General features: G+C 36.8%; 1 pseudogene; it reads left to right on the top strand.

The window, feature by feature from the left end:
* Positions 1-18,553: 18,553 nt before the first annotated feature.
* On the top strand, positions 18,554-18,964 carry LOC147791428 (14 kDa proline-rich protein DC2.15 pseudogene; annotated as a pseudogene).
* Positions 18,965-24,365: the final 5,401 nt, after the last annotated feature.

A 24,365-nucleotide genomic window follows, 5' to 3' on the forward strand; every position in this document is an offset into this window, starting at 1 on the left:
TTTGTCTTTTTTAAAGTATTATAAAAATGTCAAATGGCCTACAAACTAGACGAAGTGATGTTCGATAATAAGATATCAACTACTTTTTAAAATAAATTATTGTGGTTTGTATGGTTGGAAAATAATATTTGATAGAACCATTCCAGACAAGTGGGTAATAGACGATAATCTAGAGATTATTTTTAGCACAAACAATTTTTACAAATATAATATGGTTTTTTTTTTTAAATATAACTATGAGATTCCACGTCATTTTGAAGGAGTAACGAAACATTTTTTTTTTATAAGTGTGTGGAAACCTCTCCCTAGTAAATTGTAAAATTCGCGGCGATATATAATGAGCCAAAGCGGATAAATATATGTTAACAATGAATTTTGATATATATTGATGTTAGTATGACATAATAGTACAACTTCTAAAACATGACAAGACTAAGATTGTTATTACATGCATGCTTTGAAAATCTTTTAAAGTTTACTTAAGATGAAAATGGTTATAAGATAAAAGATCTCTAAAAAAAAAAAAAAAAACTTTTATTTAAGATCCCAAAAATAAATTTTAAAACATAAATTGGACCATTAAACTTCGATATAGGCTATAAAATGTTGTTTGCGAATAAGCAGTGATTGATTAGAGATGTAGTGGCAAAGACTTGTACAATGTCAAAATGAAAGGAAAAAGCTTTGCTCTAAATCCGATGGAGAGAGAGAAGATGACCTTTATATCAAGAGCTAGTGCCACTGAAATTTGGCACAAAAGACTTGGGCACTTTCATCATTGAGGTTTGCTTTAGATGCAGTCAAAGAAGCTGGTAAAAAGACTCGCTGACATTAATGATTACATTCCTCTTTGCCGTGCTTGTAATTTTGGGGAGCAACATAGGCAACCATTTCCTAAACATTAATGGAGAGCCTCGAAAAAACTGCAGCTGGTTCATACTGATCTTTGTGATCGTCAACGAACAACCTCATTAAATGGTAATCTTTATTACATTGTTTTTATTTATGATCTAACGAGAATGTGTTGGATCTTCTTGCTGAAGCAAAAGCCAGAAGTAGCGGGCGTATTTTGAAATTCAAAGCCAAAGTTGAGAATGAAAGTGCATGCTTGATTCAGACTATAAGATCAGATAATGGCAAGGAGTACACTTCAGAAACTTTTAACAGGTTTTGTGAAGAGGCTGGAATTGAACATCAATTGACAGCACTATACACTCCTCAACAGAATGACGTCAGTGAAAGGAGGAATAGATTCATAATGGAGATGATATTTCATCTATTGAAGAGTTTAGATGACCATAAAGTATCTTGTGCATCGTTCATGTTGTAGGATGTTGCACAAATATGTTTCTCAGTCCTAATGGTGGTTTAATCACACGACATTATGAGAAGAGTATTACTTAAGCATGGTCACATGTATAAAACAATAGGAATATACCAAGAATTCAGGAGGCGAATGAGCTTAGCCTAGCCTCGAAATTGGTCTACATGAAGACAAAGAAGGTAGAGAGATTCATCATAGACTTGGATGAAGGTGTTTGCCTTGACATAGGCTTACTCAGTAAAGCTATTCATCAAGATTTTCTCAACCTGACCAAGGTGGCCTCAACCTAAGTGACTTATTTCTAGCCTCGATGGCTTAGGCCTCGACCTTGACTCTAAGATCATCCCTTTGTCATGGCTTTCTAATACTGCATGGGTAACAAATTTTGATTTGTTAACTTATTTGATTCGGTTTGGCATTCCTCGTATTTTATTTTTTATTCACTCATTCCCATTTAGGTTTAGCTTCTTCTTTAGTCTCAAGTTAATGTTTTATGTAACGATCCTAAATTTTTACATACTCAGAGTCGCTACCAAGTCTCATGCTTATCTCTTAAATGCGGAATATAACTCTTAGATACTCATCATAAATAACGAAAAATTTAAAACACATTCAGAACACTTCAAACTACTAGAACACATTGTCGGTCTTACGTGTTTCAAAATATAACGTTGGAATTTAAAATTAACACAAATAATTACAAATGGAATAATCTAAATAATGAAATAAAAGCGTCCTATACTCCTATGACTAAGAATTTAAACATGCAACTACCTTATGCACGTACCACAGTATCTATTTCCGATGTCGTCGTCGTCCATACATGGGCGTTTTTTCTTTACCTGAAAAATGATATGTGGCATATGGCTTGAGTATTTCAAAGAATACTCAGTAAGTGACCCACTGTAGGGGTCATGCTGATGCAAACACATGCAACGTGCTCTTGGGATCGAGCTCTAACTCATCTACGAGTGACCTCAAATCTCGAACAAATTGGATGTGTAGTACTTCCTTTACACATGACCAACACATGCGAGCGTGAATCGTCCGGGCGCTCGCCTGGACCCTTTAATCAAGCAATCTGTAACGACGTTTGGAAGTCAGCGGAACCCCATAGTGTCATGAACTATTCAAACTTGATAGTTTGGCTAATTATCATAGGTTTAATGTATGGAGCACAATTACGAGTATGAACTATTTATTGGGCTGTTTTTCTTGAGGCTTCAACTCTACCGGAGAAAGGTGAGACTTAAAATATAAATATATCTAAGAATAGCTGATCGCTTGTGGATGTATAGAATAAAATGATGTAAAATTCACAAGAATAAGTGCAATTATACACTATCACAAGTACCAAGTAATAAGTAAATTATCGATTCCACAGGGAACCTATCTTTTTTATTAATTTTATCGCTGGAAATTGAGTTTTTGGGTAACATTCAAATGGGTGTTGGAGATTTTAACTATTTAAACAAAACTAAAACAGAGTGCTACTGCTGTCGAAAAACAGAAAATTATGAGATAATCAACTATAATGAGGAAGGTTCGGCTAAGAGAGATTAAATACATAAGTTGTTGAATTTTGTGGTTGATTTTAGTTCCTTTTAATAGATTCTCAAGCCCACTTCCGAGGGTCATGAATGGTGATTATTTCCATAATCGTTGTAATTTCTATTAACAAGGCTATAGTAGAAGAATTATTCCTAACCCTTCTATTACCCTTCAAGTCTCCTTGTTATCAAACTAGAGTATTAAAGAGGATTTCATTGCTCCCTCTCTTCTCCCGAACAAGAGAACAACTATGTATGTAAAGTAGCTAATTAAACATACATGTAAATCATTAACAACTCTTTAATAAACTAAATCATACCATCAACATACTTAAACTATATAAAACTCTCTCGCCTCCCCTATTAAGTTTAGCTCTCCATACAAACTGAATTAAACAGAGGAATTTGCATCTTGATCAAGTAAAATTGATGGAATAAGAAAAGAGAATAAGGAAATAGAGAGTTATCCCAGTTTGTTGTCGTTCGTCAATGGAAGTTCCCTTCTCTTGAGCTCTCACGTCCACCTCTTTGCCCTAATCAATCCTTGTTGGTTTCTTTTCCTTCTGCTGTCAACAGCTGCTGGATTAGGGTTTTCTTCTTCTTCTCTAGTTTCATAGCAGTTCACTGCAGCAGAGGCTGCTGCTGTGTAATTCGATTTTTCTCCCCAAAGTGTGGCTCTCCTCCTCTTAATCTTCCTTTTCCTTTTATATTGAGCATGGGTTCCCCTTTAGGGCTGAAAATGAATAAGTTGTCCACATAAGATGTTTCTCATTGGGTAATCAATGACCCACTTGGACTGCTGACGTGGATTTAAAATTTCCATGTCATCCCCCATTTGTTTCCAAATTTGCTACTCCCACGTGGTTTAGCATAAATGTCTCAAATTTTACCACGTAACTCAATTGAACATACAATTAAGATCGATTTATGCAAAATCATATTTTTTTTTCATGTTAGACCGCAATAAACGATTTCCTGCTCACTAAGTAGAATAAATGGGATAATAAATGAGTACATTGTGAATAAGAGTGCAATATTAACTACAAAAAGACTTAATATGACTCTACTATCAGAGAGTTATCAATAGCTCAACAATCCTCACATTTGTGCCGATCAAGGTAGGTCTTAAACAAAGATAATCTAATTTTCCATACGTTAATAACTTCGCCTACGAAATGGCTTTAATGTTGGCTTGGTTGAATGATTTGTATGATGTACGAATGACGAATTTTTCATGATTGTTTGATGCGTTTTGTGGTATGTTATGTTTATGCAATGATACAAGATGTACTATAATATGATTATGTCATGTTATGGAACTATGTTTTGATGTTAATGTTGTATGATGCATGAACCTCCATATATTACACTACATAAACTACGATATCATGTACGTCGTGATATTATGCACACTCCTTTCCCTCCATAGCTTCTGCCAACGTGAGTGTAAGCTAGCCCAACAAGTAGACTTAGAGGATACGTATACGAGTCTGCTAGGTGGATCTATGTGTGCATGTGTAGAGAAATATTACACATTCAGCTTTATCCAGACTGAAAAGTAGAGATCGTTGCACGTATTTCCATTTTCCGACCACAACAGTGTGATTATTTACTGAGTATTTTTTAAAATTATCAAACCAAGTGCTATTTTTTTTTAGATGAAGGCAAGACAACCATGTAGGGTCACTATATAGGCTATGAGAATGAAAGTATGATAGTTGCATTTTCTATTCAAGTTATAGCCCTTAGGTTAGATATCAAAATTAGTTACTTGACATTAATGTTTCAAATGTTAATGTTGACAAAAAAATATCGAAGTCTCGATTTTATGGAAATGTCAATATCAATAGATAATTTTGAAAAAATATATATATATAAAACAAAAATACTAATAAATTAAATTAATAAAAAAAAAACCTATTTTACAATTTTAAATATATTAAAGTACTTATCATTGACTCGAGATAAAAGAGGCATATGATGTTGTAATTAATATGAAGTATAATGGATAACAATTCAAAAATTATGAAAAGGTTGTAATAAATAATTATTAGAAAAAAAAAATTAATTGTCCAGCTTAGTCAACCACGAATTATTCATCGTGTTCTTCAAAATTAAAATTAAAGTTGTTTCTATAAATAATTAAATAAATAAAGAAAAGAAAAGAAAAGGAAAAATGTAGCAATTATTTCTACAATTTGCTTTTCATTGACGGAGAGTATTGACACGGACCATTGTATTTTTTTTCATTAGTATGTCGATATCTAATATTGTCAACCAAATCCACTTTTTAATCATATCGTATAAAATTGACCTTATATTTTATAAAAATATCAACACATAATATTAATAATAACCCTCTTCCTCGTTTAAAATAGTAAATTCTTATGCGACGGTTTAAATATTTTCATAAATTTTTCAAAAGTTCCCATGGACTATGATATCTCACGTCGGTTGAAAAAGAGAACGAAACATTTCTTAAAATAATGTGGAGACATCTCTCACAGACACATTTTAAAACCGTGAGACTAACGGCGATACGTAACGGGCCAAAGTAGATAATCCCTGCTAACGGTGAGCTTAGGCTATTACAAATGGCATTAGAGCCAGACACCGAGCGGTGTGCCAACAAAGACGCTGGCCCCCAAGGGGGTGGATTGTGAGATCCCACGTTAGTTGGAGAGGAGAACGAAGCATTCTTTATAGGAATGTGAAAACCTCTCCCTAAGAAATATGTTTCAGAACACTTCAAACTAATAGAACACATTGTCGGTCTTACTTGTTTCAAAATATAATGTTGGAATTTAAAATTAAAACAAAACAATTACAAATGGAATAATCTAAATAATGAAATAAAAGCGTCCTATACTCCTATGACTAAAAATTTAAACATGCAACTACCTTATGCACGGGCCACAGTATCTATTTCCGATGTCGTCGTCGTCCGTACATGGGCGTTTTGTCTTTACCTAAAAAATAATATTTGGCACACGGCTTGAGTATTTCGAAAAATATTCAGTAAGTGACCCACTGTAGGGGTCATGCTGATGCAAACACATGCAACATGCTCTTGGGATCGAGCTCTAGTTCATCTAGGAGTGACCTCCAATCTCGAACAAATTGGATGTGTAGTACTTCTTTACACATGACCCGCACGTGCGAGCGTGAATCCTCCAGGCGCTCGCCTGGACCCTCTAATCAAGCTAATCTGTAACGACGTCTGGAAGTCAGCGGAACCCCATAGTGTCATGAACTATTCAAACTTCATAGTTTGTCTTATTATCATAGGTTTAATGTATGGAGCACAATTGCGAGTATGAACTATTTATTGGGCTGCTTTTCTTGAGGCTTCATGTAGCGCTCGAGTATTTAAAAAAAAAAGGGAAAAGAAGAAAAAATAAATTAGGTCACAATAGAGGCAAACCAGTCATTTTGCCCTTATTACTTGAGGGGTCTCTTTTGGCTGAGGCATAATTTGGAAAAGAGAAAAAAGAGGGGAGAGGAAGAAGAAAGAAGAGGGAAGAAGATTAAGGTTTTGATGGAGGAGGAGGAGATCGGATCTGAATGGACGCTGGAGATTCGAGTCCCCAATCTAAACCGTCATTAGTTCGAGGCAAGGTGCTCTAACGAATCGCACCTTCCTATTTTGTCAAAATGTCCAAGAACTTCAGGTTAGTCCATGAGTGTCTAGATCGAGAAATCATTAAGATTTTCGTGTGTTAGTGACGTTTTGTGTTGATCCTTGGACTCTTACCCTCAACAGCGCTATCTGGTTAAGTTCTGGAGTGAAGGCGGCCAAGATTGGCATTCGAATCGGAGTTTCAAGAAAACGTGATTTTTGGTAAGAACTCGTATTTTTTTCTCCGAATTCGAACTCAAATAATAAGATCTGTGATTATCAGAAAATTTTAAGAAAATTGTTTCGAAGGAGTAGAATATGAGATCTACAAGGTTCGTGAAGAAAATTTGTCGAATCGGATTACAAATTGGAAGATAAAAAAGTCGAAAGAAAATAGATCGAAACGTGAAGAGACCTGGAAAATGAAAAAAAAACGCAGGAGAGAGGGTAGAGGCCGCCACGCGTTGGTCGGCAACGGAGGAGAGCGGCGAAATCGGTGATCGAAACGTGAAGAGACCTGGAAAATGAAAAAAAAACGCAGGAGAGAGGGTAGAGGCCGCCACGCGTTGGTCGGCAACGGAGGAGAGCAGCGAAATCGGTGATCAACACGTGTCAATCACCGGCTGGTGAGGCACGACCTCACCCGGCAGGACACGCGTCAGGCGCGCAGACCTGGCCGGCCCGACCCGCGCCGCACGTGAAGCGCCTGACCCGGTGCCTCTGACCTGCGCCTACGCGGGGAGCAGCGCGTGGGGCACGCGCGCGTAGTGACCCTCCACGGCGTGCGTGTCGCGCGTGGGGGGGCGTGAGGCACCGATTTTCTTCCCGTTCGGTCTCTGTTTGCTTGTTTTCCGATCCGATTTTGATGCTGACCCTATTATTATGTGAATTAGGACTTGTGAAGGAAATTTCAGATTTGTTGGAATCCATTCCGTCAAGAAAACTCGAACTCGGGAAGGCACGCGTCAACCAAGTAAGTAGCCATTTGGATTCCCACGAGCAGTACTTGTAGGAACCGCTAGGAACAAGCATGCATGCTACCACCTATGAAATTAGCTAGCCGGACATAGCATAATAGTATAGAAACTGCGAATATGAGATGATTATGGAAAGCTAGATACGAAATGTGTATTAAATCTGTTTTGATTGAGACTCTGATAATGTATGTATGCATGAGGAGGTTGGGAAACTTGTGAAATCTGCGCTCCGGGTAAAGATGGACGTTATCTTCCCGTTGAGCATGTTTGTTAATATTGCATGAACTGCTGCGTGTTAACTCTTATGCATGATGATTCCGTGTGTATCTTTCTTGATGAATAGGAAGAAATTATGAGCTTAGATTAGGGTGCTTGTGACTAAGTAGGCTAGACGAGACCCTTGATTGGGGGACCTCTAGAATACCGTGCAATTAGACCCGCAAAATGATTACCGGCAGATCCAGAGCCCAGAATTTCAAACTTGATAGGTTTGTGAGACCAGGCACGAGAATCCTAGAGATACATGAATCTATGTCTAAGCCACCAGGTTCTACCCTAGAAAGAATAATAGGTCACCACGATAACTATAGGTAGCCCGCTAGAGTTGAGCAGTGTAGGTAGTGTCATCAGAACCTCCACTTCCCTCTCTCCTTCGATATCGTACCGTCGAGACAGAGCTCCGGTACGGTGATCGTTGAGTTTAGCAGATCCGGATACGGAAGTGTGACAGGTGCCCAGACCTAGTGGTGATAGCTAAGGGGTCTTCTGAATAGGACTCCTAGGCCGTAGAAACACGTCCCTGAGTGGGGGACGTGGAGCCACATAGGATGACTCAGTAGCTGACCGGCACACAGGGGGTCACACCCCGTTTAGTGGATGTATGCTCTCGTGTGAGGGTCGCCAGTTAACCTCCATGGATGATGTTCAGAGAGAGTCACATTTTCAGATCCAGCCATACAATCCCCTCAGATTTACTTATGAGGTCGCACCTCACCTCAGGACACTGATCATTTTAGTGCTTAAGATGGGCAAGCCTCCTAAGATACAGAAAAGAGAGTTGCAGCTTAGATCACTCTCCTTAGAAACCTGAGAAAGACCGTGGTTACCCACCAAGATAAGGATGCGAAAAGAGCCTACAAGTAGCCTGCTTACTGAGTATTTTTATACTCATTCCTTTCTACTCTTTTTTTTTCGGTGAGTGATGCCATGGATCGAGGCGGGAATGCATGCTGAATCTTAATGCCACAGAGGAGTGTCCTTGGGCGTCTAGGAGTCTGTGCATAATTTTGTTAGATTTGTAATGCATTGCTTGTAAACCGTTTCCATACTTTTCTTACTTGAAAACCTTGTTTTGGATTTTAAACCTTTTACGTAATTGCAAAAGTTTTTTTTTTTTTTTTGAAATCTCGTCTTCTCTATTTGTTATTACACGATTTCATTGCATAGTCTGTTGGTCCAGCCCTTGATTTCGAGATTCAAATTTTGGGCTGTGACACTTCAACTCTACCGGAGAAAGGAGAGACTTAAAATATAAATATATCTAAGAATAGCTCAACAATCCTCACATTTGTGCCGATCAAGGTAGGTCTTAAACAAAGATACTCTAATTTTCCATACGTTAATAACTTCGCCTACGAAATGGCTTTAATGTTGGCTTGGTTGTATGATGCATGAACCTGCATATATTACACTACATAAACTACGATAGCATGTATGTCGTGGTGTTATGCACGCTCCTTTCCCTCCGTAGCTTTTGCCAACGTGAGTTTAAGCTAGCCCAACAAGTAGACTTACAGGATACGTATACGAGTCTGCTAGGTGGATCTATGTGTGCATGTGTAGAGAAATATTACACATTCAACTCTATCCAGACTGAAAAGTAGAGATCGTTGCATGTATTTGCATTTTCCGATCGCAACAGTGTGATTATTTATTGAGTATTTTTTTAAATGATCAAACCAAGTGTTATTTTCTTTTAGATGAAGGTAAGACAACCATGTAGGGTCACTATATAGGCTATGAGAATGAAGGTATGATAGTTGCATTTTCTATTCAAGTTATAGCCCTTAGGTTAGATATCAAAATTAGTTACTTAACATTAATGTTTAAAATATGGATGTCTCGATTTTATGGAAATGTCAATATGAATAGATAATTTTGAAAAAAAAAATATATACAACAAAAATACTAATAAATTAAATTAATAAAAAAAAACTATTTTACAATTTTAAATATATTAAAATACTTATCATTGACTCGAGATAAAAGAGGCATATGATGATGTAATTAATATGAAGTATAATGGATAACAATTCAAAAATTATGAAAAGGTTGTAATAAATAAATATTAGAAAAAAAAATTAATTGCCCAGCTTAGTGAACCACGAATTATTCATCGTCTTCTTCAAAATTAAAATTAAAGTTGTTTCTATAAATAATTAAATAAATAAATAAAGAAAAGAAAAAGAAAAATGTAGCAATTATCTCTACAATTTGCTTTTCATTGACCGTGATCGAGAGTATTGACACGGACCATTGTATTCTTTTTTCATTAATATGTCGATATCTAATATTGTCCACCAAATCCACTTTTTAATCATATTGTATAAAATTGACCTTATATTTAATAAAAATATCAACACATAATATTAATAATAACCCTCTTCGTCATTTAGAATAGCAAATTCTTATACGATGGTTTAGATATTCTCATAAATTTTTCAAAAGTTCCCATGGACTATGAGATCTCAGGTCGGTTAAAAAAGAGAACGAAACATTTCTTAAAATAATGTGGAAACATCTCTCACAGACACATTTTAAAACCGTGAGACTAACGGCGATACGTAACGAGCCAAAGTATATAATCCCTGCTAACGGTGAGCTTAAACTATTACAAATGGCATCAGAGCCAGACACCGAGCGGTGTGCCAACAAAGACGCTAGCCCCCAAGGGGGTGGATTGTGAGATCCCACGTCAGTTGGAGAGGAGAACGAAGCGTTCTTTATAGGAATGTGAAAACCTCTCCCTAACAAACATGTTTTAAAACCGTAAGGCTGACGGCGATACATAACGATTCCAAACGGATAATATCTACTAGCAGCGTACTTGGGCTGTTACACTGACATCCATATTTTCATTAAATTGAGGTCTCTACATTTTTCATCAACATTGTCATTTAAAACTTCGGTGTTAATATTACTCTCTTTAATTTTTCGTCATTAAAATTTTGAAGTTAAGGGTTTATTATGATTTCATGCAAGTGACAGAGGTGAAACAAGATTTGAGGTTTCAAACATATGCATCGTCAAATTTGTAATAAGACACAAGAATAGACGAACAACGTTGTTCATTTGAAAAAAAAACTACGTACCATTATGTTACATTGCATTGTAATGAAACTATAAAAAATAGTGGAATTCTGAGAAGATTTTCAAACCCATCATAACACGACGTACGACCAAATCGATTATTTAAACACGACATTGAAATGGAAAATTTAAGAAGAAACAAGAAACGGAAATGAAAGGATTTGGTTTCAAGCAGGGCATTGGAAGCCGGACGGAACCTTCTTTCCACAGTAGTTCAAAAGCAAGCTGAGGGAAACTGAGAGGTCAATCTTGAGACCCAAGGCTCTGGCCTTCACCGCAGTGCAAAGGTACACAGCAGCTTCCAGGTCAACAAGGCCTTGGATTAGAGTGCAGCATGGGGATTTTGGTGGTGAGCCGATCACTAAGTGCACTAGATCGTCCAGCAAGTCGGCGCAGACGCCAAGCTTGAGGTTGTCCCTGGGGCACTTGGAGAGTCATGGTTGCTGCCTTGACGGGGTGGGGTTGTGGGACTTGGGTGGCAGCGGTGGTTAAGGGACGTAGGTGGAGCTGACCATAGTGAAGAAGAGGAGGTTGAGGAGGAGGAGGAGGGCAATGGGTGAAGAGAGCTTGGAAGCCATTGGTGGAGAGATATTGAAGGGTTTGTAGGTTTGTGCGATGGCTTGTGAAGAATTATGAGAAGGGGTGGGGTTTTTATAAATGGGGTTTTAGAATTTGTTGTATTTTAAAACAAAAATTCCTTATAAATTGCTCGATATGAAACACCCATTTTTTTCAGTTACTTTATTAACTTTTGAGGAATTGATTTGAGAGATGGGTTTTTAATTAGTTTGTCTTTTTTTAAAATATTATAAAAATGTCAAATGGCCTACAAAATAGACCAAGTGATGTTTGAGAATAAGATATCAAATATTTTTTAAAACAAATTATTGTTGGAAAATAATATTTGATAGATTGTACCAAGCAGGAACTAAAACATGTTATAGATTATATTATACTAATGATTATGCATGATGAAAGCCATGATGAATACTATGTATACATGTCTCGTATGTGTACTATGACATGAATAAAAGGATAAATGAAATGATTCTTACTGATTTTAAGTCATTGGGACCTCACCCATTTATGTATGTTGTGCATCATGATACATCTCCGTTATGTTAGTACATATGTGTACTTTTGATATTTATGTTCGTCATGATATCATGTGGGTCTTTCCCTCTGTGGTGTACGGCGCGTCAGCATATTTAACCCAACGAGTCAAGCCTTAGGAGTATGTAAACGAGCCCATCCTTAACGGTCCATGTGCGCATGTGAGCTGTAATGACCCAAAATTTTCTACTTAATTTAAGGTCGCTACTGTATACGTACCATAAACATTGAATGCGGAAGACTTTATTTGAATTCCATAAAACATAACCTTTATTTTAAAACCAAAGTCATGGACTTACATGTTTTGAAAACATCTTTAAAACGACACAACAAAAGACTAAATAAAATGAATAGTTTAAGTTAAAAACATCCTATTCTAGCCCATGTCTAACAAAATAAATACCATTACCCTCTGCATGCGCCTTGGTCTCGAGTTGCGATATCGTCGTCAACCGTACCGGAATGCCTTACCTTAACCTGAAAAATGTAGTATCATATGGCTTAGTATTTAAAGAAATACTCAGCAAGTGACACCACTATTGGGGTTAAATGCAACAATCACATGCAATGAAATGATGAGACCTATCTTTCGTTTCGTTTTTCCTACGATGCTGTCGTAACGGATAATTTTGGACGTGTACCATATACTCTACACACAGCCCATACGTGCGAGTATGGGCTCACCAGCTAAATCACACACTGCTGGGCCACCTTCCTTATCCGGTGGGCATACTCTGGGAGCCCCTTAGGCCAGACATTCGGTAGAACTAGTAACCATCACGGCAGCGCTATGCAGAGCATAACGATCGTTGTCCTGCCATTGGATGTACGCTTCCGTAACCTCGTGATGGGATAGGGGTATCCCTCCCAAATGCATGAGCACACATAATGCATGAGGTCCCAAAACTTTTCCATTTTCATTATCCTTTAATACAACCCCGCTAGCATTATGTACATATCATATCATTTCAGATATCGTTCATCATTCATGTCATATCGTTTCTCATCCTTCAATTCTCAAATCATACATAATTCTAACGGGGTTATACTTCATGTCATTTATCGTAATTTCATGTCATTCATATCGTGCTGTATACACACAATTTAGGAGACCTAACATAACGTTCTATGCTTTTAACATAACATTTCATCATATACACATCATACCATAACATATTGCATCACAATGTCTCATATCATAAACGAGTCATAACATAAACACTTCATAGTCATATCGTTCTCTAACTTATCATAGCCTTAACGTTCTTTACTTATCACAGACATATCATTACGTTAACGTACCTTAGTCATCTCATCACAAGAACTTAACCTAACGCTATCGTTCTATCAATCTATCACAAACATATCCCTTTCTACCCGTAGCCTAACTGTATTCTTCCATCAATCTGTCTTATCCATATAACTCCGGTATGTAACCTAACCTTAACGTTTCATGAACGTATTTTACTCCTATCGTTACATTTCGTTTTATGCATCCTTCTCGTATCCTATCTCAAACATATCATTGAACACATCGTACCGTAATTATTATTAAACAATTCACATATTATAACATATACATAACAAATAAGAAGCATATCGATCCACAAACAATTCACACATATCAATATATATGACACGTGCAGAATCACAGGGCACGTGTCAACAGCAAATATAACCATGCCGATAGTAAGTTCACTTACTTGGCTAGCTTAAATTGTTGCCACGAATATATCTTTAATGAATGTTCGATTCCGTCCTTTGAAATCCGAGTCAACCTATGTGAGCCAAGAAAATCAGTTTCAAGTTTGAAATCTATAAAATTATTTCTCTCATTTACATGGGTCCATTGTTAAAAGTCTTGAAATATAATCAATAATTATTTTTTTATTAAAAATCTTATTTTCCATGGTTACTGTGTAGAAAGAAAAGTATATACAACTATTTAAGTTATTCTTAGCTTTACTACTCTTTGTATTTACCATCTGCATTTACCTTTCCCTCTATATTTAGTTTTAGGTTTTTAATTCCCTAATTTTTTTTTTTTTTTTTTGTTCCTTATGCCCTTTTCATTCTATTCTCATGTATTCTAAATTTACAGTGGATCTCTGTTTCCAAATCTTTCCTTACCTCAATGCTTACTGTTCACAAATTTTCATGGTCATTCTATTTTTAATCTATTCATTTGGCTACGGATATAAATTTAATCTAATATTACTAATGATTTGCTAGAATTCATATGAATGATGGACATTTAGTTTCTAACTCAAAGCTAAACCATTGTAATAATTCAACGAAGATCTAACTATAATTGACTGTGATTTCTGAAAAACAATAGGATAAAAGAAAATGAAGATTTAATATATATCTTATTGATCACATCTATCTTCACATAAATCTCACATGAATCACAGTGGAGTAAAAAGGCCATTCTCATTTTTTTTTTCCTCAAGTAAATCTGAAGTTGTTTTTCTGTTTATTTTTTTTGCAAGGAACTGTTGCTCTGTGGCATGAGTATGAGTGGAGGAGAGATAATTGTGGGGGAGGGATGAAAGGTTAGTGGAGAGGGGGAAAGGTTGTTTTTTTTGTTTATTTATTTATTTATTATTATTATTATTTTTTTTTATAATTATTTTATTTGTTTCTTTCTTTATTTATTGTTGGGCTATTACATGAGGGGTGTCTGAAAAAGTATCACACATCTAACCTTACCCAGACTAGAAAGAGCTCAATGTCATGTTATATTGTTTTAAAGCTTAGGTCCTATCATGTATATGTTTGTTTGGATTATCTGACCCCAACAGTACGATTAATTGAGTATTTCTTCAAATACTAGCCACATACTACCCTTATATTTTAGGTAAAGGTAAAGCACCCCTACACATACGACCGTGATTCTAGAATGGTCATAGAAGCTAAGTTATGAGAGTAGTATGCATTGTTTTTCTTCATGGGTAGTTCAGAGTTCTCATCTTCGTACTGGAATCATGTTAATGTTTCTTTTCTAACGTTGATGGTACTTGTTATTTCTTATTTTTAAATTGAATGTGTAAATTCATAGCTTCATAAGAAAGATTCTAATGAGTATTTCGTTGAAGAATCGTACGTGTAGTGACACCTCTCATCCAGGTTAGTGAATATAAGGCATTACCGTAAAATAGAGACTATTGTCAACTAATCAAAATTTATTTGTTTATCCTAATAGAAGTTAGGATAATTCATCAAAATTAAAATGATTAATTATTAATTGAGAGTGACGCACAAATAATCTACTAGTATGATTTGATTGTTCAAAAACTATTTATTGTCTCGCCGACATAATATTTTAATAGATCGAAAATAGAAAGTTTATAATTAAAATATATCAAAAAAAGAAAAAAGATAGAACTTGAAAAATTGGAAGGCATCACTCCAAGACAATTTACTTAAAAGAAAGTCAAAGTAATGAACAAGCAAAGAGAGGTGTGTGACACTTCCCAGAACTCCACCAATCAAATATAAAAACATTAATTAGTCAATTTAATGACTTTTATTTCTTTTTTTTTTTTTTTTTTTACTCTTAATTTAAACTTTATTCTCCACTTGCAAACCATTCATGAAATGTTAAGGTTAGGTTACATACCAGAGTGATATGGATAAGAGAGATTGATGGAAGAATACAGTTAGGCTACGGGTAGAAAGGGATATGTTTGTGATAGATTGATAGAACGATAGCGTTAGGTTAAGTTCTTGGGATGAGATGACTAAGGTACGTTAACGTAATAATATGTCTGTGATAAGTAAAGAATGTTAAGGCTATGATAAGTTAGAGAACGATATGACTATGAAGTGTTTATGTTATGACTCGTTTATGATATGAGACATTGTGATGCAATATGTTATGGTATGATGTGTATATGATGAAATGTTATGCTAAAAGCATAGAACGTTATGTTAAGTCTCCTAAATTGTGTGTATACAGCACGATATGAATGACATGAAATTACGATAAATGACACGAAGTATAACCCCGTTAGAATTATGTATGATTTGAGAATTGAAGGATGAGAAACGATATGACATGAATGATGAACGATATGAAAAATGATATGATACGTACATAATGCTAGCAGGGTTGTATTAAAGGATAATGAAAATGGAAAAGTTTTGGGACCTCATGCATTATGTGTGCTCATGCATTTGGGAGGGATACCCTTATCCCATCACGAGGGTACGGACGCGTACATCCAATGGCAGGACAACGATCGTTATGCTCTACATAGCGCTGCCGTGACGGTTACTAGTTCTACCGAGTGTCTGGCCTAAGGGGCTCCCAGAGTATTCCCACCGGATAAGGAAGGTGGCCCAGCAGTGTGTGAATTAGCTGGTGAGCCCATACTCGCACGTATGGGCTGTGTGTAGAGTATATGGGTACACGTCCAAAATTATCCGTTACGACAACATCGTAGGGAAAACGAAACGAAAGATAGGTCTCATCATTTCATTGCATGTGATTGTTGCATTTAACCCCAATAGTGGTGTCACTTGCTGAGTATTTCTTTAAATACTAAGCCATATGCTACTACATTTTTCAGGTTAAGGTAAGGCATTCCAGTACGGTTGACGACGATATCGCAACTCGAGACCAAGGCACATGCAGAGGGTAATGGTATTTATTTTCTTATACTTGGGCTAGAATAGGATGTTTTTAACTTAAACTATTCATTTTATTTAGTCTTTTGTTGTGTCGTTTTAATGATGTTTTCAAAACACGTAAGTCCATGACTTTGTTTTAAAATAAAGGTTATGTTTTATGGAATTCAAATAAAGTCTTCCGCATTCAATGTTTATGGTACGTATACAGTAGCGACCTTAAATTAAGTAGAAAATTTCGGGTCATTACAGCTCACATGCGCACATGGACCGTTAATGATGGACTCATTTACATACCCCTAAGGCTTGACTCGTTGGGTTAAATGTGCTGACGCGCCGAACACCACAGAAGGAAAGACCCACATGATATCATGACGAACATAAATATCGAAAGTACACATATGTACTAACATAACGGAGATGTATCATGATGCACAACATACATAAATGCGTGAGGTCCCAATTGCTTAAAATCAGTAAGAATCATTCACTTATCCTTTTATTCATGTCATAGTACACATACGAGACATGTATGCATAGTATTCATCATGGCTTTCATCATGCATCATCATTAGTATAATATAATCTATAACATGCCTTTACTTTACATGACATGACATGACATTAGGTATATAACATGTTTTAGTTCCTGCTTGGTACAAAATTTAATTCTAAAACTAAAACGTGATCCCCTAGTTCAAATTTGAACTATTGCTACAAAATTAACACAATGAACAAAAAGAGGGTTCAAGAATAGAACTTACTCAGATGACCTCCTTAAACGGCGATTCTTCCTTCAAAAAATTGATGTTGATATCCAACGCAAATTAGGCGTTTGATCCAATAACTCACTTCTATTTACGGTATATTTTTTTTCAAAACTTTGTTTTACTCCTTTAATTACATTCTACCCCTTAAGTAACATTAATCCTCTAATTAAGACTTTGTTTATGATTAATCTACTAATCCTAGAACTAAGATTATTTACTAAATATTTTTTATAATCAATATTTTCTATTTTTTAGGTAAAGGCAAAGACATCTTAAGCAGCACAATGATTGCTATAGAAGTTGGGAGAGACTTTCGATAGAGTTTTGTTTATATTTCAATTTTTCATTCTTTTAATATCTTATTCAAACACGTTTTTATTTGAAACAAGGATGGGTTTCATGCTATCGAAGTTTAACCGTCCAATATATGTTTTAAAATTCATTTTTGGGATCCTAAATAAAAGTCTAATTTTATTTTTTATTTTTTTTAGATCTTTTATCTTATAACCATTTTCATCTCAATTAAATTTTAAAATTTTAAAAGATTTTCAAAGCAGGCATGTAATAACAATCTTAGTCTTGTCATGTTTTAGAAGTTGTATTGTTATGTCATACTAACGTCAATATATATCAAAACTCATTGTTAACATATATTTATCCGCTTTGACTCATTATATATCGCCGCCAATTTTACAATTTACTAGGGAGAGGTTTCCACACCCTTATAAAAAAAAAAATGTTTCGTTACTCCTTCAAAATGACGTGGAATCTCATAATTATATTTTAAAAAAAATATATATTATATTTGTAAAAATGATTGGTGCTAAAAATAATATCTAGATTATCATCTATTACCCACTTGTCTGGAAGGGTCTTATCAAATATTATTTTCCAACCATACAAACCACAATAATTTATTTTAAAAAGTATTTTATATCTTATTATCTAACATCACTTCGTCTAGTTTGTAGGCCATTTGAAATTTTTATAATACTTTAAAAAAAGACAAACTAATTAAAAACACATCTCTCAAATCAATTCCTCAAAGAGTTAGATGTTTCATATCCATCAATTTATAAGGAATTTTTGTTTTAAAATACAACAAATTCCCAAACCCCATTTATAAAAACCCTAACCCTTCTCATAATTCTTCACAAGCCATCGCACAAACCTACCAACCCTTCAATATCTCTCCACCAATGGCTTCCAAGCTCTCTTCACCCATTGCCCTCCTCCTCCTCCTCAACCTCCTCTTCTTCACTATGGTCAGCTCCACCTATGTCCCTTGCCCACCGCCGCCACCCAAGCCCCACAAGCCCACCCCGTCAAGGCAGCAATCATCACTCCCCAAGTGTCCCAGGGACACCCTCATGTTTGGCGTCTGCGCCGACTTGCTGGACGATCTAGTGCACTTAGTGATCGGCTCACCACCAAAATCCCCATGCTGCACCCTAATCCAAGGCCTTGTTGACCTGGAAGCTGCTGTGTGCCTTTGCACTGCGGTGAAGGCCAGAGCCTTGGGTCTCAAGATTGACCTCTCAGTTTCCCTTAGCTTGCTTTTGAACTATTGTGGAAAGAAGGTTCCATCCGGCTTCCAATGCCCTGCTTGAATCCAAATTCTTTCATTTCTGTTTCTTGTTTCTTCTTCAATTTTCCATTTCAATGTCGTGTTTAAATAATCAGTTTGGTCGTACGTCGTGTTATGATGGGTTTGGAAATCTTCTCAGAATTCCACCATCTTTTTATAGTTTCATTACAATGCAATGTAACATAATGGTACGTAGTTTTTTTTCAAATGAACAACGTTGTTCGTCTATTCTTGTGTCTTATTACAAATTTGACGATGCATATGTTTGAAACATCAAATCTTGTTTCACCTGTGTCACTTGCATGAAATCATAATAAACTCTTAACTTCAAAATTTTCATGACGAAAAATTAAAGAGAGTAATATTAACACTAAGTTTTAAATGACAATGTTGATGAAAAATGTAGAGACCTCAATTTAATGAAAATATGGATGTCAGTGTAACAGCCCAAGTACGCCGCTAGTAGATATTATCCGTTTGGAATCGTTATGTATCGCCGTCAGCCTTACGGTTTTAAAACTTGTTTGTTAGGGAGAGGTTTTCACTATCCTATAAAGAACGCTTCGTTCTCCTCTCCAACTGACGTGGGATCTCACAATCCACCCCCTTGGGGGCCAGCGTCTTTGTTGGCACACCGCTCGGTGTCTGGCTCTGATGCCATTTGTAATAGCCTAACCTCACCGTTAGCAGGGATTATCTACTTTGGCCCGTTACGTATCGCCGTTAGTCTCACGGTTTTAAAATGTGTCTGTGAGAGATGTTTCCACATTACTTTAAGAAATGTTTCATTCTCTTTTTCAACCGACGTGAGATCTCATAGTCCATGGGAACTTTTGAAAAATTTATGAGAATATTTCAACCGTCGTATAAGAATTTACTATTCTAAACGAGGAAGAGGGTTATTATTAATATTATGTGTTGATATTTTTATTAAATATAAGGTCAATTTTATACGATATGATTAAAAAGTGGATTTGGTGGACAATATTAGATATCGACATATTAATGAAAAAAGAATACAATGGTCCGTGTCAATACTCTCGGTCACCGTCAATGAAAAGCAAATTGTAGAGATAATTGCTACATTTTTCTTTTTCTTTTCTTTATTTATTTATTTAATTATTTATAGAAACAACTTTAATTTTAATTTTGAAGAAGACAATGAATAATTCGTGGTTCACTAAGCCGGGCAATTAATTTTTTTTTTCTAATAATTATTTATTACAACCTTTTTCATAATTTTTGAATTGTTATCCATTATAATTCATATTAATTACATCATCATATGCCTCTTTTATCTCGAGTCAATGATAAGTATTTTAATATATTTAAAATTGTAAAATAGGTTTTTTTTTTATTTTTATTAATTTAATTTATTAGTATTTTTGTTGTATATATATTTTTTTTCAAAATTATCTATTGATATTGACATTTCCATAAAATCGAGACTTCCATATTTTAAACAACTTGAATAGAAAATGCAACTCTCATACCTCATTCTCATAGCCTATATAGTGACCCTACATGGTTGTCTTACCTTCATCTAAAAAAAAATAGCACTTGGTTTGATAATTTAAAAAAATACTCAGTAAATAATCACACTGTTGCGGTCGGAAAATGCAAATACATGCAACGATCTCTACTTTTCAGTCTGGATAGAGTTGAATGTGTAATATTTATCTACACATGCACACATAGATCCACCTAGCAGACTCGTATACGTATCCTCTAAGTCTACTTGTTGGGCTAGCTTAAACTCACGTTGGCAGAAGCTATGGAGGGAAAGGAGCGTGCATAATACCACGACGTACATGATATCGTAGTTTATGTAGTGTAATATATGGAGGTTCATGCATCATACAACCAAGCCAACACTAAAGCCATTTCGTAGGCGAAGTTATTAACGTATGGAAAATTAGAGTATCTTTGTTTAAGACCTACCTTGATCAGCACAAATGTGAGGATTGTTGAGCTATTCTTAGATATATTTATATTTTAAGTCTCTCCTTTCTCCGGTAGAGTTGAAGTGTCACAGCCCAAAATTTGAATATCGAAATCAAGGGCTGGACCAACAGACTATGCAATGAAATCGTGTAATAACAAATAGAGAAGACGAGATTTCAAAAAAAAAAAAAACTTTTGCAATTACGTAAAAGGTTTAAAATCCAAAACAAGGTGTTCAAGTAAGAAAAGTATGGAAATGGTTTACAAGCAATGCATGACAAATCTAACAAAATTATGCACAGACTCCTAGATGCCCAAGGACACTCCTCTGTGGCATTAAGATTCAGCATGCATTCCCGCCCCGATCCATGGCATCACTCACCTAAAAAAAAAAAGTAGAAAGGAATGAGTATAAAAATACTCAGTAAGCAGGCTACTTGTAGGCTCTTTTCGCATCCTTATCTTGGTGGTAACCACGGTCTTTCTCGGGTTTCTAAGGAGAGTGATCTAAGCTGCAACTCTCTTTTCTGTATCTTAGGAGGCTTGCCCATCTTAAGCAGTGAAATGATCAGTGTCCTGAGGTGAGGTGCGACCTCATAAGTAAATCTGAGGGGATTGTATGGCTGGATCTGAAAATGTGACTCTCTCTGAACATCATCCATGGAGGTTAACTAACGACCCTCACACGGGACCATACATCCACTAAACGGGGTGCGACCCCCTGATTGCCGGTCAGCTACTGAGTCATCCTATGTGGCTCCACGTCCCCCGCTCAGGGACGGGTTTCTACGGCCCAAGAGTCCTGTTCAGAAAACCCCTTAGCTATCACCACTAGGTCTAGGCACCTGTCACACTTCCGTATCCGGATCTGCTAAGCTCAACGATCACCGTACCGGAGCTCTGTCTCGACGGTACGATATCGGAGGAGAGAGGGAAGTGAGGTTCTGATGACACTACCTACACTACTCAACTCTAGCGGGCTACCTATAGTTACCGTGGTGACCTATTATTCTTTCTAGGGTGGAACCTAGTGGCTTAGACATGGATTCGTGTATCTCTAGGATTCTCGTGCCTGGTCTCACAAACCTATCTGGTTTGGAATTCTGGGCTCTGGATCTGCCGGTAATCATTTTGCGGGTCTAATTGCACGGTATTCTAGAGGTCCCCCAATCAAGGGTCTCGTCTAGCCTACTTAGTCACAAGCACCCTAATCTAAGCTCATAATTTCTTCCTATTCATCAAGAAAGATACACAAGCAATCATCATGCATAAGAGTTAACACGCAGCAGTTCATGCAATATTAACAAACATGCTCAACGGGAAGATAACGTCCATCGTTACCCGGAGCGCAGATTTCACAAGTTTCCCAACCTCCTCATGCATACATACATTATCAGAGTTTAAATCAAAACAGATTTAATACACATTTTGTATCTAGCTTTCCATAATCATCTCATATTTGCAGTTTCTATACTATTATGCTAAGTCCGGCTAGCTAATTTCATAGGTGGTAGCATGCATGCTTGTTCCTAGCAGTTCCTACAAGTACTGCTTGTGGGAATCCAAATGGCTACTTACTTGGTTGACGCATGCCTTCCCGAGTTCGAGTTTTCTTGACGGAATGGATTCCAACAAATCTGAAATTTCCTTCACAAGTCCTAATTCACATAATAATAGGGTCAGCATCAAAATCGGATCGGAAAACAAGCAAACAGAGACCGAACGGGAAGAAAATTGGTGCCTCACGCGCCCCCACGCGCGTCACGCGCGCCGTGGAGGGTCACTACGCGCGTGCCCCACGCGCTGCTCCCAGCGTAGGCGCAGGTCAGAGGCACCGGGTCTGGCGCTTCACGTTCGGCGCGGGTCGGGCCGGCCAAGTCTGCGCGCCTGACGCGTGGCCTGCTGGGTGAGGTCGTGCCTCACCAGCCGGTGATCGACACGTGTTGATCACCGGTTCCGCCGCTCTCCTCCGTTGCCGACCGACGCGTGGCGGCCTCCACCCTCTCTCCTAAGTTTTTTTTTTTTCATTTTCCAGGTCTCTTCACGTTTCGATCTATTTTCTTTCGACTTTTTTATCTTCCAATTTGTAATCCGATTCGACAAATTTTCTTCACGAACCTTGTAGATCTCATATTCTACTCCTTCGAAACAATTTTCTTAAAATTTTCTGATAATCACAGATCTTATTATTTGAGTTTGAATTCGGAGAAAAAAATACAAGTTCTTACCAAAAATCACGTTTTCTTGAAACTCCGATTCGAACGCCAATCTTGGCCGCCTTCACTCCAGAACTTAACCAGATAGCGATGTTGAGGGTAAGAGTCCAAGGATCAACACAAAACATCACTAACACATGAAAATCTTAATGATTTCTTGATCTAGACACTCATGGACTAACCTGAAGTTCTTCGACGTTTTGACGAAATAGGAAGGTGAGATTCGTTAGAGCACCTTGCCTCAGACTATTGACGGTTTAGATTAGGGACTCGAATCTCCGGCGTCCATTCAGATCCGATCTCCTCCTCCTTCCTTAAAACCTTAATCTTCTTCCCTCTTCTTTCTTCTTCCTCTCCCCTCTTTTTTCTCTTTTCCAAATTATGCCTCAGCCAAAAGAGACCCCTCAAGTAATAAGGGCAAAATGACTAGTTTGCCTCTATTGTGACCTACTTTATTTTTTATTTTTTTCCCTTTTTTTTTTTAAATACTCGAGCGCTACATGAAGCCTCAAGAAAAGCAGCCCAATAAATAGTTCATACTTGCAATTGTGCTCCATACATTAAACCTATGATAAGAAGACAAACTATGAAGTTTGAATAGTTCATGACACTATGGGGTTCCGCTAACTTCCAGACGTCGTTACAGATTAGCTTGATTAGAGGGTCAAGGCGAGGGCCCGGAGGATTCACGCTCGCACGTGTGGATCATGTGTAAAGCAGTACTACACATCCAATTTGTTCGAGATTGGAGGTCACTCCTAGATGAGTTAGAGCTCGATCCCAAGAGCATGTTGCATGTGTTTGCATCAGCATGACTCCTACAGTGGGTTCACTTACTGAGTATTCATCGAAATACTCAAGCCATGTGCCAAATATCATTTTTCAGGTAAAGAGAAGACGCCTATGTACGGACGACGACGACATCGGATATAGATATTGTGGCACGTGCATAAGGTAGTTGCATGTTTAAATTCTTAGTCATAGGAGTATAGGACGCTTTTATTTCATTATTTAGATTATTCCATTTGTAATTGTTTTGTTTTAATTTTAAATTCCAACGTTATATTTTGAAAAAAGTAAGACCGACAATGTGTTCTATTAGTTTGAAGTGTTCTGAAACATGTTTGTTAGGGAGAGGTTTTCACATTCCTATAAAGAATGCTTCCTTCTCCTCTCCAACTAACGTGGAATCTCACAATCCACCCCCTTGGGGGCCAGCGTCTTTGTTGGCACACCGCTCGGTGTCTGGCTCTAATGCCATTT

The sequence above is a fragment of the Cucurbita pepo genome, chromosome 8 (assembly GCF_057944985.1).
Source record: "Cucurbita pepo subsp. pepo isolate OVF chromosome 8, ASM5794498v1, whole genome shotgun sequence".
NCBI lineage: Eukaryota > Viridiplantae > Streptophyta > Magnoliopsida > Cucurbitales > Cucurbitaceae > Cucurbita > Cucurbita pepo.